At 44.6% G+C, this 15,267-nt stretch overlaps 1 protein-coding gene across 1 annotated transcript in view; it reads right to left on the reverse strand.

The window, feature by feature from the left end:
* The window catches only part of HTR4 (5-hydroxytryptamine receptor 4), a 258,458-nt gene that overhangs the window by 40,408 nt on the left and 202,783 nt on the right, over positions 1-15,267 (reverse strand). The window lies entirely within an intron of this gene.

The raw sequence follows: 15,267 nt of genomic DNA on the forward strand, positions 1-15,267 counted from the left end.
AAAAAACAGGGCTGGTTGAATCTTAACATCACAGATAGGGCCAGCTAATTAAAGTGGTTTGCATTTAGCAACATGAAAGTAAAATGACAAGAAGGAAATCCTGTCGTTCATCAATCTCTCTTCTTTCACACGTGGTGAAAAAGGTTGGGGCATCAGTCAAGTTCCTGTGTGAAAAATCTTTGTCCTGAATTTCCTGTATTTTCTTATTTAAGATCAGGGTGAATGCCCATTCTCAACATAATAGCCATAATTTTCCTATCTCTGGATCTTGACTTTATTAGTAACTGAAATAATGGCACAATGGCTTCTTCCCTGAACTTAACAGTTCCTAGAGTCTCTTGTTCTGGCATTGGCTTCCCTTTTTCTTCTTGTCCAAACATACTATTCCCACCTCCTTATGGGAACTCATTGAACCCTCTGGCAACATGACTCATTGATTACAACCTTGACTACTAACAGAAAGTATTATCACCTGAGTCTAGTGTGAATCAATAGAGAAGCTTCATATTCCTACATCAGGTCAGCTTAGTCACAAGGACTGTCATAAATCACACATTTTTCATGTATATCACACGCACTGTTTCCAATTAGTAGTAGGGAATGATAAATTTTCTAAGAATCAAACGCATTTCACCAACTCTTTGCGTCAGAAAGGTCACTTATGCATTGAAGAGCATATTTCCTTTCAGGCTTCCAAGCTTGTTTACAAATTGGAACCTTACTAATTGGTCTAGATAATAGATTCTCTCTACTTCCTTTGGCGGATTGTTCCATTTCCAAAGTTCTGTTGCAATAAATAATTTTCCCTAAGCCTGCAGAAAGGCTTGGGATATCCTCCCGGAAGAATGGGGTTTCTTTAGGGAGAGGAGTTTGTGGTCTTACTTTTACCTAGGTGCCTAATGTATTTGAGGAATGATCCATCCTTGAACTGCACTAGAATGTCTGATGCTGCAGCCAGAATTCATTATATTCACCTCATATGCCACCAAAGGGCAGTTCTTAAATGGTTACGGTAAATCAATCATTTTATACTGCTATGTTAATGCAGTGAGCATGGGCCCACAGTCTCAACTGTATCCTAGCTGAAACTGTATTAGAGTTTTCCAGTGATTTAAAATCATTTCCTGAGACCCTGGCGTGATTAACAGTAGCTTCAAAAATATGGGTTCAGCTACAATAGCTAAGTATTTGAGTGCCACTTAATTTCTGTAAGAAATTAGGAGCTGAGAGGCTGTCAGCAAGCTGAACAGGTGTGAAAGCAAGGTGACATGCTACTTAGCAAAGTCATGTTGACCAGTTAGGACGATCAGTCATCAATCTACATGGAAACTATCATAGTTAAAGAGATACTATCATGGCTAATAGTTAAAATGTGTGGACCATTTTTTTATCTAACTCCATTGTGTATTATTTATATTTGCAAAATAGGAAACTCATAAGGAAACAGAACACTAGGTTTTGCCACTCTGTAAAGTGCAGCATGCCCTCAAGAGTTCTTAGCATGTTGCCGGGCTAGGCTACAGTCTGTACACAGGGGGTCTGGCAGGATAGTTGGGCAGCTTGCAATAAAAAGGGGTTTTGTGGGTCTAGATTCTTTCTCTTTTCATCTTTATAAAGATCACCTCCAGTCCTGAGCTGGAGTCCCATTTTCCTCTTTAGTCTTCGAGAGGGGAGACCAGAATTTGAGTTCCCCTCCCTGTGAAATAAGAAACAAAACCAGTACTATTATAATTATCTATAATTTTGTAATACTTCAAAGTCTGCTTGCTGCTCCCAATCCCTTAGTGACACTACTATGATGGGTGAGTAATAATTTTAATATACAAATGAAGGCATTGCTTTCAAAGGAAAAGATCAAAGCAATTGTGGACCCAGCTGATCTATCTGGTGGCCATGAGCAGGTCTGGGAGAGAAAAAGTTGTGTTTATTTCAAAAACTCTTTCTCTTTCCTTCCTACCTCTCCAATGCCAGGCACTCAATATTCGGCTGCTTAATAGATGTATTGGTACTTCACCAAGAAAATGGGTGTATTCCAGGAGCTAAATACAGCCCATCAAACAAACTTGTTTTGCAAGGCTGCTTCTTTTAGTGTAATTGAACAGCATGTTCTCTTGTGCGTTCATGAATGCAGCATGTCACAACTGCTTCTCCAAACCAATAAAACCATTTTGAATTGCTTAGTTCCGTCCTGTGCAGTTGTAAGTCATTTTGCTTAATTAATCCTAATTAAGTGCTGCAGGCATCTCTTGATCTCAGTTATCTCTTTATTTAATAACAGTAACATACCATACCGTGTTCTCTATTTGATAGGATGTTTGGTATAATAGTTTAATCCAGCAACTAAAAGGGTTAATTAGTTGTCAGGAAATGCAGCATTCCGAACTAGAGCCCAAGTGAGCTGCTATGCTCACATTAGTCAGAAGTGCCTGGACTCATTATTCATCATTATCTGTCATTGCTGCTATTATTTAGACAATAAAAAATGCACTAGCTAGAATGATAGGCTCAGCTCTCACTAGGCTCTCTCAAAGTAAAATAATGATACTACGAGTAAAATGTATATGGTGCTTGTCTGGAAAAAGTTTGCACAGAAGTTTCCAATCTGAAGGCCTGACCCTGCCAACTTTTGCACATACAAATAGGCTCACGTATGCCTCACTGCCACACTGTAAAACGCCACTGAAGCCAGTAGTGAGAACTGGCCTGTGACACTCACTTACAGTAGTACAATTCAACATTTTACTCGGTATCAATGCAGAAAAAGAACTTCCCTTCCCTACAAACAAACAGTACTAAAGCTGCTTGGCGTGACATCACATCTGTTCATGCATTACATCAGGCCAGCCAACTTGATAACCTGATTAAAAAAACAAAGCCAAATTTCCCTCAGGAGCTGCTCAGCTATTTGTTTGTGTAAAAGGGAAGAGAAACCCAGTGGCTGGTGAGTCCTTGGTATAAGGTTTCTATTTAGGATCACAGGAAAATAGAGTTAGAAGGGACCTCACAAGATCAGCTAGTCCAGCTCTCTGGTTCAAGGCAGGAGCATCCTTGACTAAACTATCCTAGCCAGGTGTCCATCGAACCTGCTCTTGAAAACTTCCAAGGATGGAGATTCCACAATTTCTCTAGGTAGCCTGCTCCTATGCTTGACCACCCCATAGTCAGAAAGTTCTTCCTAATCTCCAACCTAAATTTTCTGTGCTGAAACTTGAGACAGAATCACTGCTCCTAGTCTTATCCCTTAAGGTCACAGAGGAAAGCCCATCTCCATCTTCTCTTTAATTGCTCTTCAGATATTTGAAAACTGTTATCAGATCTCCCCTTGATCTTCTCTTCTCCCTTGCTCTTTCAGCCTTTTCTCATGTCTCATCTCTCAGGCCCCTAGTTATTTATTTTGCTCTGGTCTGGACTCTCCAGTCTGTCCACATCTTCTCAAAGTGTGGGGCCCAAAACTGGACACAGTACAGCAAGTGAGGCACCCCCAGTGCTGAATAGAGTGGAGGAATCACTTCTCTTGCTTTGCTAGTGACACTCCTGTTAATACTATCCAGTATGCTGTTGGCTTTTTTCTGCAAGAAGAGCAAACTGTTGCTCACATTCAGCTTATGGTCAACTGTAAGTTCCACATCCTTCTCCGCAGTACTGAAACCTAGCTACTCTTTCCCCAGTCTGCATTTGTACGTTCAGTGATTCTGTCCCAAGTGCAAGACTCTGCACTTGTCCTTGTTGAATCTTATCTGATTATTTGCAGACCACTTCAACACATCCAGATTATTTGCTTTCTTCCAGTCATCCAGGACCTCACCCAGCGTGCATGAGTTCTCAAAAGGGATAACCAATGGCTCTGAAATTACTTTAGCCAGTACCTTATCATGCCTGTATACAAGCACGGAGGCTGTTCCGATGCGCTGTAATTACAGTGCATTGGAGCAGACCCAATTAATTGAGTCTGCTGCAGCATGGTAATTACTGTGCTGCAACAGTCTCCCGCATCTCATGTACCAGTCTCCCCATGCTTCAAAGTGGCAGTGGGGGCACTTGAACTTAGGCTCATCAAATGAGCTCATCAAATGAGCTTTAGTTCAAGAGCCCCTGCCACCATTTAGAAGTGAGGAGATGCTGATAAACAAGATGTTGTGGTGCTTTAATCAGCGAGGCTCTCGGAGCTGCTCTAATTAAAATGCTGCTCCCCGCACCTCCTGAGCACATGTAACAGTGCCTTTAGGGTGTATCCCATCCAGCCCTGCTGACTTGAAAGCATCTAGCTTCTCTAGGTAACCTGTTCTACTACTCTAGACTGTTTGTCTCCTTCCCTCTCTTTGCTGCCAACATCATTCATCATCTGGTATCTGCCCCTATTTGTAAATACTGAACTAAGAAAGGGATGAAATACTTCCATCTTCTCTACATCATCATAACTAGATTGCTTTCCATATTATTTGTATTTTTAATGCTGATTATTCTTATTAAGACAGTCAAGGGGTTCTGAAAGGTGTCGGTGTCAGCAAAAAATACAAGAGCAACAAAACACTCAGCATAAGGAATAATCTAAGTAAAGGCAGCATCCCAATACTTAGCCCATAGTGAAAAGGACAGATATAAGTGACCCATAGATAGTAACTTGCAGAAAGAAACTGGTTTCAGCGTCACTGCACAGCTAAACTGAGCTTCATTCCCAGCAGGCCTGGGAATCAACTCAGAGGTGGTGAGAGTGAAAAACAAATAACACCAAAACAACCCCCCTCCCAAACCCCCCAAACCTGTCAATAAACAGGTCCCATGCGATGCTTACTCCAGTATATTTTCTCTTATCTGAGCAAAAATCATAGTGTACAGAAAATCAACACAGGGATATTAGGAATAAGTAGGCTATGTGCAGATAAGCAATTGGAAATTACTTAGAACAAACTAGCACAGAACAGAATTAGGATTATAGCAAAACCACAGGTTCTGCTAGAGGACGGTTTGGGATATAAAATATATTCTTAATAGATTCCTTACATTTTGTAAGTTGCCCTGTGCATCTTTCAAGCAGGAACTAACTCTTCCACTGCAGTCAATGACTGCACTAGATTGGCACTGGCCCCTCTGGCACTTGCTTATCTGCCTATATGAGTGCAAATTCTCATCTGTTGGGTCTGACTGACTTCCTTTTCTACGCATGCAACTTCCTGACATAAGCATTCACACTTTAGACCTGCTGCTGTGCAAAGCCATTACAAAAGAGCTGGAGGACATGGTTCCCCTCCTTGTAAATACTCATGTATAAAGACAAGTAATTTTCTTCTTTTGACCCGAGGCTTGCTAGAGCTTTACTTCATTATATAATAGGAATACAGTTCATGCCACTGGAAGTTCAGCTTGTTATTACCAATTATTGCTTTATATTCTCCTTCACAGAGTGCTGCTCTTCAAAGAAACAGTACTGTCCCTATTTTCATAGTAGTTTAATCTACTACCAACTTCATGCATTGTCATAGCAGGTTCTAGAGAGGTTCTTTATGTGGTTGCATCTATGTACCTATCTAGTTGGGACCTACAACATTTGCAATATGATTTATAACCGTTACATTTACCTGAAAGGATGGGACTAAATCAAAAAGTTTAGATCCAGACCTGAGGTTGTTCAATGTTTGGGAGATGCTTGGGACTGGAGTTTTAGAAGAGAGTGGACACCAGCAAAGTTCAGATCCTAACTTCTCAGAAGCTTGACTGGGTTTGAAAACAAGTTTTTGGTTTAGCCCCATACCTAGTTCCAACCACAATGTTTGCTAGAATGTAACTGCATTTGTGGTTAAACACAGTCACAAGGCAATTTGGAGATGGAGCACACACATTGTTAAAGGAAACAAGTTCTACCGGGTGCATCTACTTATGTCTCCCACGGCGCAGTTGTTACTGTGCCACCATTTAGTACTTGCTTTAGTACTTACTTCCGAGCAGTGCACTGTTATTTTTAGCAGCTACATTGCCATAGTGATACACTATAGCAAGGTAGCTTGTCGCTACAGCGACATAGTGTTGGCATCACAGTTTGTGCCCACTGATGCTATGTCACCATAGTGATAAACTATGTCGCTGTAGCTCATTGCTACAGCAATGTAGCATCTCATGTAGATGCATCCACAGTGAATCTTCTGTGATGCTCCTATGCCCTGATGAAAACTTAACTTCTCTCTTCATGTTGAAATATTTACCCTGTAGCAACGTGAGTTCGGTCTCCTGCAGGGCTGCTTGGCATGCAACATACTTTAAATACCTCTGCCTGATTCCCTTTTTTCATTTACAGAGCTCATTGTCATGCATTTCTCACTTTACTGCACAATGTATGGCTATTATCCATTTGGGAACACAAAAGTAAGAGAGCACATTAAGGGTTGCATTGTAAACCAAGCTAAGTCTACAGTTAAAAAAGACTGTTTAAGGGAGCTCTCTCTCCACCCACATATACTCTTTCTCTCTGACACATGCTACTTTATCATAAAAGTAAATTGCTTTGTTAAAGAAAACATGTGCAGCATGTTGATTTGCCATTTTCCTGGACTCACTGCTTCTTCTTGTACCAGGCAAGAGGTTTAGATGCAGCACCAGCTCCTTGGAATGCACAACACTTGCTTTTTTGGCAACTTAAAGGATGGGTGAGAACTTGAGGCTCCTGGGACACTCAAGAATAAGTATTCAGGAGGAATCCCTCCAAAGCAGCATGACACATTCATTCATACTTCAGGAATCAGCTTCCTCTAGGGAGAAAATCCAGCTGGCCCGGGTATATATTTACAAGTATAAATGCTGATTTTCCAGTACATATGGCAGTACCATTCAAAGAGCTATGACAATGATACTGTTTATAGCTCTGAAAATGGCGCTGCCATCTGCACCATGCATGCAGAGGTTCTGATCATCAGGAAGCAAGCGTTCTGTAGAGGGACATGTTCTTTGCCCTGCTGTGATCAAATGTGGCTAAAACACCCTGCAACCCCTGGATATGGAATAAAACCAACCAGCTCACTGATAGCTGTTCTGAATATGGGCTACAGGTCATATTGTAAAAGCACCAATGAAAAACCCACAACCAATTTAGAGATCCCTGCACTTTAATGGAAAAAGGACAGTACTCTCTTTCCTTGCCCCTCTAGTATTTTGGGAAGTTCTTGCTTTTCATCTTCTTTTTGTTTTTTATTAACTTCAGGGTGCTGTGTAGATGCATGTTCTGTTTCCCTTCTTTGACTAGCATGGTTAGTAAATGCTGCGCAATATTTGGATGTGAATTCACACCAAGGCACAAAAGGATTCCTGTGCTTTTTTCATACAATGTGACACCCACGATAATACCTACACAGAGCAATCCATCAGGCACAATGTTTCCAGTTAAGCCCAACAGGCTGCTTGAGATGAAGCGCTGTTAGTTATTACTACTTGTTTTAGCAGGAAACCATGGTTTTAGTTGTATGTTTGCCATTGCTCCTCAGTAGTATTCTTCAGAGCTGAAGACTTCCTTGGAGATAGCTATCTCCAAACAGTATGTGCTCTTGTATCAATGTTGCTCAAGAACCTTTTCAGAACAATCGTGAAGTAGGAACCACTGCAAATACAGGACTGCATCTATTGCATACTAAAGTGTCCTTGAAAGTAGGAAAAAAGGCAACAGCAAACTGGAGGTTTTAGTCTGTCCAGGGCAACAGTGTCCAATCATGCAGCCTTCAAGCATGACTGTGTTAAGAAGTAAACTTGATTATGACCTGGGGCTGAAAAGGCTGGACTCTGCTGAGTGAAAGTCATTCTGGTGCAGACTAAACGTCTTTACTTCCCAGTGGAGCCAAAAGGAAGAGTTCAGCACCTCTGAAGAGCATGCTTTTTATCAGTAACATCTAGGCTAGGTACAAACATTCAAAAAGCCTGAGGCAGAATTGATCTAAATGATGTGATTTTCTGTGAGCCACATAGTTTAGATGAGTAGCGAATAGAACACACACTCACCCTTTGGTGGTGGAGTGGGGGCAAATCTTAGACCAGGTCCTGCCATTTTTAAACCAGACTATGGGTGCTAAACTTCTGTTCTGTTATGGGTATAGATCGGTTTCCAATCACTTACAGGCTGTGTCCAGACGAGCAGGGGCATACACTTGCAGCAGCATAAATTGCCTCAGCACACGCCCCTGCACATGCAGCTCTTGTGGGCCAAACTGTCCCACAATGGGCAAACTGCCCATGGGCAGCTTCTCGCAGCCCTATGGCCCAGCCTCTATGTGTGCTGGTGCACACTTATTTGCGTGTGTTGCACCACTTTTGGTTCCAGCACTTTTTTTTGCTACTAGGAAATCCCAGTAGCAAATTTTTCTGCCCCACTGTAAATTTGCAATGTGGTACATGTTTTAAGGTTCCCCACATGTGGTTTGTGGTGCCACAAAATGGTTTGTGGCACCACAAACTGCACGCCCCTGTTCATCTGGATGCAGCCATACTGGTGAACGTGTAATGTCTGTACCTGGCCCTACATGTCCTATCTATATTACATACCATGGGCTATACAGGCAAAATTATTCTTTACCATGTATTTCTTTACCTTACACTTGACCAGGCAGGGTAACATTTTCAGTAATTCTGATTTGAAAGAGAGATTAATACAATATCATTTTAGAAAGTACATTACCTTTCAGAAGTATAAGTTACTGCATTTTTCACTTGCCCAACCATTTCAATGGCATTCAAGAATGACCCCCAACCTTAGAGAGAACCTCTGAGTTGGTCACAGCATGAATTTCACAGTAAAATAAATTACATCTTTATTGTAAAGACCTGGCAACACTTTACGTTAATCAAAGTGTCTAGATAATAGTTTTAAACAATAGTTGCTCTGAGCCAAACTCGCACTGCCTTTCAGAACACAAGCTCACTAGGACAGGGATTCTACTCTTTATGGTATTTTGGGTCATTTGTACCTATAGTCGTATATCAATAAAGTACATAAGGGACCAACTCTGTTATACCTATTCTTGCTTTGGCTGTACAGAAAACTTTTCAATTATCAGTAATTAAACCCGGTTAGGTGGTGATTCTCTTGGAGCATGGGATTTCCCAGATGGAGTAGCACCAGCCACTACAGTCAGCCAGACCTGAGTGTTTTGACTGAAAAATTACCATTTGCCAAAATCAAAATTATGTAAGGGAAAGGGCAATTTTAAAAGCATGTCCATTAATAAAAAAATGAAACAGGCAAAATCTGAAATGATCAAATCATTTTTAATCCAAAACACTTCCAGTTTCTGTTTAAAATATTTTTTTAAAGATTTATTAATTTGTAAGAGATGGTAATGAACAATTAAAGGTGAAAATTTAAAAGCTGGAAAATATAATCAACATTTAAAAGCTGGAAAATGTAACAAAAAATTAAAGGTGGAAATGAACCATTTAAAAACTGAAGAAATAACTCAAAATAGGTTATACCTGTTTTGCACCAAAACTGCCTTCTTTAGGACTGTGACATGTAATCACTCACCATGGTACTGTTTGATTCTTCCTACCTGCAGAAAATAGTTCACCTTAAGGAACCTCTGATTATTTCCCATCAGAGACATTAATTCCAACCTGTTTTCTTTAACATCACACTCTTTATCTGAGCAGCCTACAAGTGCAAGCACCACCCCTACCTTCTCTAATGACACCTTTCCAGCCTGTCAAATTTAATCAGTTCATCATAACTAGATATCTCGGAACAGCTAATTTACTTCCAAATGAATCACTCAGTTCTAAGTTTGTCCTGGCAACCTAAATGTTCTTCTGCATCAGGGCCTTGTCAAAATGGTAAGGACTTTGATAAATAAGGTCTGATTTTCTCAATGTCAGATTGTGAAATATGCCTCTGTTTTCACTCCAACTTGCTCAGTTAGCAAGAGGCCAACTCTGGAAGGGAGGCTACAGAGCTGCTGATGGCTTGCAGCCAGATGCCCACCTGGTATAACAAGTTATAGCTCTATAGAAGGTGCTGGTCCATAGAGTCAATTGATGCTCTTTATTCTTCCTATTGCTCACTTCCAGCTCACAAGACCCTGGGCTTGATTCTGCATTGCGCTTTCTCTTATGTAGCCCTTTCTACCTTTTCTAAAGGTAAAATCCTACTGAATGAGAATGACTGTGTTTTGTACCCATTTAGCATGGCAGTAAATGACCAAACATAGCAGTGGCAAATGCAGCCTTCCCTTTACAACCAGGGTTGGCAAGGCTGTTATGCAATCTGGAGGGAAGAAAAGGAAGCTGGGTACACTATTCTTAGGAATCCCAAGAATGTTGCAATGGATCCTTCTAAGACCCGGGTGGGCAAAATACAGCCCGCAGGCTGGGTCCAGCCCACCAAGTGATTCCATCTGGCCCACAGTGGGTCCCTCACCCCTGCCTAGCCCAGGCATGGAGGCCAGCCTGGGCTGTACTACATGCAGCTGATCCCACAGCCCCTGGGCACAGAGGTGCCACCTGGCACAGCCCACTCTATCCCCATGTGCAGTTCTCAGGCACATAAGAGCTGTAGTCTGTGGGGTCAGGCAGTGGGGTGGGAGCAGTGTGGAAGCCAGACTTGGCACCTCTGGCAGCAATTAGGTGCATGGGATGGGGCCATGGGTGGGCAGGTAGTGGTATCTGGGAGTGGTGTGAGCAGACAGAGCTGGGCCAAGGCCAGGATCACAGGGCAGTGACAGCACAGGGCTGGGGCCCAGGGCAGAGCTGCAATCCACTCTCCGTATGTCCCTGCAACATGAATAACAGTCATGTACAGGGGTTAGCAGGGTGAGACTCATGATGAAAGATTCTGAGTGTGGTTCTGTTCTCATCAGTGTTACTCCACTGATGTCAGTGAAACACTCCTGATTTACCCCAGTGTGACAGAGAAGAGAATAAGGTCCTTTATATTTTGTATTTCTGATGGCACAGGTAAAGTCTGGTGTATTGAGTTGTTCTAGTGGCATAGAGCAGCTCTGCAGCTGCTTAGCTGTCCTCTAGAGAATTCTCCATTCACCAGGGAATCCCTGAATCACACAGATGTCATAGGGCTCTTATGTCACTTTCCTGATCCTCATCAATTCAGCAATGAGGCTGGGAGTTGCTCTCTTGGCAAACCCTCGCTGCTCTAAGTCTCTTGGGTGTAGTGACTGAGGGCAATCAACATAAATTACAGAGTGGCCTAAGTAGCCCTTAGACCACTCTAACTTGGAAAACAAAAAGCCCCATGATCCAGGAGCTGGAAAACCATGCAGGCCTCATCCAGGGGTCATAAAGACATTTCCCTTCACTGCCTGTAGACTTAAAACTCAGCCAGATCAGAGAATCTGACCTGAGATATTCTCTGTACATTTCATGTACCTTTCCTAGCTCCTAGGTTTCTCTAAGCCCTTGTAGGTGAAATAAAAAATCAAATAGCTTTAGGTCAAAAGATCGCTCTGTCCACATTTAAATGAGAAATAATAAAAACTTAGCAGAAAAGGACCTGTGGGTTACAGTGGACAAAAAGCTGAATATGAGTCAACAGTGTGTCCTTGTTGCCAAGAAGGTTCATGATATACCAGGCTGCATTGGTAAGAGTATTGCCAGCAGAACAAGGAAAGTGATTATTCCTCTCTATTCAGCACTGGTGAGGCCACATCTGGGCTAGGGACAGACATTCAAAAAGCCTGAGCTTGAATTGATTCAGTCTTTGCAGGTTAGTCTAACCTGCAGAGAGTGAACTGGTTTGCAAGTGGATAGATGTTCAGCACGTGCCTGCAGTAGCTCAAGCTAGAAGCCCGGGGGCACTAAAGCAGCCCTCCCTTCACAGGGAAGCTGAGCTGCGGGGGTGGCCAGGCCCTGGCATGCCCACCCCAGCAGCTCCCTGACAGCCGTGAGCAATCTGGGCACATAGGGCCGCCCGGCCCCAGAGGGGAACTCTTTCCCATCCTTCGTCTCCCCCACCGCCATGGGGTTGGGTGGGGGGCCCTGTTCAGTGCTGGGTGGGCTCTTCCCCCTTCTCCTCCTGCCCCTGCAGTGGGGTGATGAGGGGGGGCTCTGTGAGGCTGCCTGGCCCCAGAGGGGAACTCTTCCCCCTGCTTCTCCCCCATTGCTGCAGGGTAGGGAGCAGGGCTCTATGGGATATTGCCCAAACCCTGAAAGGGACTCTTCCCCCCACTCCCGCCCCGGGCAGGGGGAGACTGTTCCATGCTAGGGGGAACTCTTCCCCCTCCTCCTCCTCCCCCTAGAGGGGCAGAGAAAGTGCAAAGCTCAGCTGGGCAGGGTGTGGATGTGGGAGTGAGGGGGGGTATAGGGACCCCCACACACTCCCCTCATGGCATGCAGCCCCAGCTGCCAGCAGCAGCAGGAGGGGGGAAGTCAGGGTGCTCATGCCTAGCACAGGGCGCAACTCTGGCCAGCACTGTGCGGGGGGAGGGAGCAGAGCCTGCCTTATCCCTGCGGTTCTGCTCCCTGAGCCTGAGCCTGCAGTAGGGGAAGCCCTGCACTGGAGCCAGCTGCTTCCCCCACTCCCCACTGTGCACATCGCATACTCCGTTGGGAGTGGAGGGAGCCCTGCCCCTCCTTCCCTGCAGAGTCCAATGCCAGGCTTCCCCACTGTGAGTGCGGAGCTGCAGGCATGGTGTGGAGCCCCTGCGATAGAGGCAGGCAGTGCTGCACTGGGGGTGAGGAGCGCAGCCCCATGCAGCTGCTTCTATCCCCACAGCTCCATGCCACGCCTGTAGCTCCACACTCGCAGAAGGGAAGCCCTGCGCTGGACTCTACCAGGAAGCAAGGGGCAGGGCTCCCTCCATTCATGACAGAGTGTGGGACCTGCACAGCAGGGAGTGGGGGAAGCAGCTGTCTCCAGTGCTTCCCCCATTGGCCAGAGCCGCGCCTGTGCCAGGCACAAGCATCCTGACCTCCTCACCTGCTGCTGCTGCCAGGCAGCAGGAGCTGCATGCCATAGGGGGAGTGGGTCCCTACACCCCCCACTCTCCCTCATACCCACACCCTGCCCAGCTGAGCTCTGTGCTCCCACTGCCCCTTTGTGGGGAGGAAGAAGATGGAGAAGAGTTCCCCCCAGCATGGAACAGAGCCTCCCCCTGCCCCCCGCCCCAACTCTGGGGCTGGGCAGCATTGCATGGAGCCTCCCCCACCCCAAGCCCCATGGTGGCAAGGTGAAGGGGAGGAGGAGGAAGAGTCCCCATCCAGTGCCTCACAGAGTCCCCTTCCCCACCCTGAGAGGAGGAGGGGGAAGAGCCCCCCTGAATGAAACAGAGCCCCCCTCCCCACCCTGCACGACAACCTACCCAGCATGGCTCTGTTAAGGTGAAGGAGGCAGGAAGACGGGTTAATTTTGCCCTCTGTCCCTTTTCTGCAGCCAGGATCTGCCAGCTTCAGGGCCATCACTGCAGCCCCATCCCCTTTGCTCCCTGGCAAACACCAGGAGACAGGCTGACTGCAGCTGCGGTGGGGAAGAGGGGAAGCAGGGAAGAATTACCCCCTCCCTGCCCACTTTGCCTTAATCGGGCCATGCCCGCCACTGTCTCTGCTAAGGGCTAGAGAGCAGAGGGGTGGGATCAGCCCAGCTCTGGAGCAGAGAGCCCCACTCAGCCCAGAGAGCATGCCCTGATGCTGGGGGTGTCTGATTTACCTTAAACCAGCAAGGGGTCTGGGAAAGACATTGCATAAACCATTTTGAGCCAAATCAGTTAAGCCTGATACTACATTCAACCAGGTTTATCTCAAACTGGTTTTGGCCATTTTGAAACTGGTTTATGTGCACTGAATGTCTGTTCTGATACAGATTTAAACCAATTTCTGATCACTTAAACCAGTTTATGTGTAATGTCTGTCCCTAGCCTTGGAGTAGTGTGTCCAGTCTGGGCCCCCCCACTACAGAAAGGATGTAGACAAGTTGGGGAAAGTCCAAGGGAGGGCAAAAAAAAATGGTTCGGGGGCTGGGGCACATGACTTCTGAGGAGAGGCTGAGGGAACTGGGCTTACTTAGTCTAGAGAAGAGAAGACTGGGAGGGGATTTAATAGCAGCCTTTAGCTACCTGAAGGGGGGTTTGAAAGAGGAAAAGAGGATGGAGCTAGACTGTCCTCCGTGGTGGCAGGTGGCACAACAAGGAGCAACAGTCTCAAGTTGCAGCAAAGGAAGTTTAGGTTAGATATTAGGAAAAACTTTCTCACTAGGAGGGTAGTAAAGCACTGGAACAGGTTACCCAGAGAGGTAGTGGAAGCTCCATCCTTGGAGGTATTTAAGACCTGGCTCGCCAAAGCTTTGGGTGGAATGATCTAGTTGGGGATGGTCCTGTTTTGAGCAAGGGGTTGAACTAGATGACCTCCTCATGTCCCTTCCAACCCTCACTTTCTATGATTCCATGATTCTATAAATTTGTTAAAATTGGAATTAACCTTAAAAAAAGAAAAAAATCACTTACTGGAAACAATATAGAAAAGCATAAGTGTGTTTCCAGTCCCCCTTCAATGAAATTATCAAGATATATATTAATTTGGTTTCTGTACTGACGGAATTGGATTCCCACCCACCTTCCCCCAAAAAATACACAAATGTAGTAGACGCGAAAAGCCAGGGTTACATAACCCTGTGTCAGGGTTGCATAATCAAGTCTCAGAGGATCATATGATTTGAGAATTTTTCAGTTTATCTTTACTTTTCTTCCTGGATACAATTATTCTATTGTGAACCGAGACAGGAGCAGATAAAACTGGAGATGGCAGATTATTTTTGGCTTTTACTGAGGATCAAAAATCCTGCCACACAAATATATGCAATGCTCTCATCTCTTCAGCTGAGCAACTTGTAAAAAACCCAAAGCATGATGATGACACACAGTGAAGCAATGGACACATTACACTGTTCTCTGTGAAGCTGTGTGTTCATTTAATAGGAAATGAATATAAATGACAGTGGAGGAGATACCAGAGTGAGGGAAGGAGGTATAAAAACTCTTATTAGGAATTTTACCAGCAACTTCTAGATGAAAATAAAGACTAAATCAAATAAAAAAGGTACCTAACAATACCTTTTAGGGTACTGTGTCATCTCATATGTAGATCTGCTGCTCAGCTGCCAACTTACTTCAGCAGTGTCCAGTAAAGTCCATTAGGTACCTGAATATGCATAAGCATCTAGGTCCTGACCATAATGAATAGTGAGGAGCACAGATCATTACTAGTACCCACTGGGATTCACAAAGTAGGGTTTCTCCCAAAATTTCACTTGCGGGGCCTATAAACATACTCAAAGCATGTCCAAGCCACTACCTA

Source organism: Alligator mississippiensis, chromosome 9, assembly GCF_030867095.1.
Source record: "Alligator mississippiensis isolate rAllMis1 chromosome 9, rAllMis1, whole genome shotgun sequence".
Lineage (NCBI taxonomy): Eukaryota > Metazoa > Chordata > Crocodylia > Alligatoridae > Alligator > Alligator mississippiensis.